This window comes from Meriones unguiculatus, chromosome 17 (genome assembly GCF_030254825.1).
Source record: "Meriones unguiculatus strain TT.TT164.6M chromosome 17, Bangor_MerUng_6.1, whole genome shotgun sequence".
Taxonomy (NCBI): domain Eukaryota; kingdom Metazoa; phylum Chordata; class Mammalia; order Rodentia; family Muridae; genus Meriones; species Meriones unguiculatus.
The window spans coordinates 4,777,826-4,780,229 of NC_083364.1; positions in this window are offsets into that span (position 1 = coordinate 4,777,826).

The following is a 2,404-nucleotide window of genomic DNA, read 5'->3' on the forward strand; positions in this document are numbered from 1 at the left end:
GTTAGGGTTAGGGTTAGAATTAGAGTTTGGGTTTGGGTTCCAGTTAAGGTTGGAGTCCTAGTCGGGTTACCGTTAGGGTTATTGTTAGGCTTAGGGTTCTGTTTATGGTTAGGAATTAGGGTTTTGGGTTAGCGATAGGGTTAGGTTTATTGTTAGACAGGTTAGTGTTAGGCTTAGGTTGGTTAGGTTTAGTGTTAGTGTTATGGTTAGGGTTAGTGTTAGGATTAGGGGTTAGTGTTAGGGTTAGACAGGTTAGGGTTAAGTTGGGGGTTCGCTTAAGTGTTAAGGTTAAACGTTAGGGTTACGGATATGTTAGGGTTAGTGTTAAAGTTAGGGTTAGGGGGTTAGTGTAAGGGTTAGGTTTATAGTTAGGGGATAGTTTAAGTGTTAGGGTTAGGATTCAATGGGTTAGAGTTACAGATGTCTTAGAGTTAGTGTTAAAGTTAGGGTTAGAGGTTAGGGGTAGGGTTGTTGTTAAATTTTTACTATTATCTTTTCTTTAAGATTTATTATTTATACAACATTTTGCCTCTACACCAGATCCCACAATAGATTGTTATGAGCCACCATGTGGTTGCTGGGAATCGAACTCAGGGCCTTTGAAAGAATAGCAAGTGTTCTTAACCTCTGAGCCATCTCTCCAGCCCCCTATTAATTATCTTTTAGTAACACTGCTGTTAATCCTGAACAGCTGTATAAGCAAATCACCACACAGAGACTAGGATTTATTTAGTTAACCTAGAACACAATGCTGGGCAATAGTTACTCCATCCTAAACCTCCAAGCCCTCATAGTTTCCTAACATTTAGATTCACCCATTATACTTGCTTTTTGTGAAATCTTAGGTCCGGTCCACATCGTTCCAAGACCTCTCCGTTAGCCTCTCCTCCCGGGTCTCTCTTCTCTCCTCTCCTCTCCTCTCCTCTCCTCTCCTCTCCTCTCCTCTCCTCTCCTCTCCTCTCCTCTCCTCCTCTCCTCTTTCCTTCTCTGCCTCCCACTCCTTCCTCTCCATTGCTCAACATTGTGGCTGGTTGTTTTATTTTGACATGTTTACACAAAGTTGAGAGGGGTGATGCTTGTCTGGATTGAAACCAGGGAGTGGGGAAGAGGAATCAGCATTTGAATGAACAAGGGTAAGCTGTATACATTCAAAAAAAACATTATACCAACAGGTTAGGTTTAGGGTTAGTGGTTTAGTGTTATGTTTAGGATTAGTGTTAGGGGTTAGGATTAGGGTTAGGTTTAGGATTAGGGTAAGAGGGTTAGGATTAGGGGATAGGATTATGATTAGGGGTAGGTTTAGGGTTATGGTTAGGGGGTAAAGGTTAGGGTTAGATGGGTTGGGTTAGGTTTAGGGTTCGGGTTTGGATTAGGGTTAGGGTTACAGGTATGGTTAGGATAGGGTTAGGGTTATGGTTAGAGGGTTAGGCTTAGGGTTAGCATTATGATTACAGTTAGGGTTAGGGTTAGACAGTTAAGGTTTGGGTTAGGTGTAAGGATTAGGGTTATGGTTAGGATCATTGTTAGAGGATTAGGGTTATGGTTATAGTGACATTTTGGGTTAAGGCTACCCTTAGGGTTAGCATTACTGTTAGGGTTAGGTTTATACGGTTAGGGATAGGGATGGTTTTAGGGTTAGGATTTGGTTTAGGGTTAGACTTTTAGAGTTAAGGTTAGGGTCAAGATTAGGGTTAGGAAGACTGAGTAAAAGTTTGGGTAGGGTTAGAGTTAGGTGTAGGTTTTGGGCTAGGGTTAGGATTTGGGTAAGGTTTAGAGCTCATGTTTAGTGTTTGGGTTAGGGGTAGGGTCATGTTTTTAAGGTTAGAGTAAGGGTTAGGGTTAGGGGTTTAGAGTAAGGGGTAGGGTTATGTTTTTGAGGTTAGAGTAACGGTTAGGGTTACTATCAGGATTGAGATTAGGTTTAATGTTAGGGTTAGGATTCAGTTTAAGATTAGAGTTAGTATTGGAGTTAGGGTTAAGTTTATGGTTAGGGTTAGCATTAGGGATGTTAGTGTTAGGGTAATGCTTAGTGTTAGTTTAGGGTTAGGATTAGTGTTAGAATTGGCGTTAGGGTTAGAATTGGGTTTAGGGTTCACATTCATATTGCCAGCCCAAGCATTGGATAGCAATTCAACATATGGTTGCTTAGCACAATAAAATACAATTGCTTCAGGAGTTTTCATACATCCACAAACTTGGTTTATCAGAGGAATCCTTGAAATATTCTTATATGGAAGCATAGTCTAGAATACAGTACTTTGACCTCTACCTATACTTGCTCAGCCATTGTCCACGTGGTGTCTCTGGAGATAAAGTGAACACTTTTATAACTAAATATTATTGAACTCTCCAAACATTTGTTTAATAAATAGTCATACATCAATGACCTTGTTAGCATTAAGAG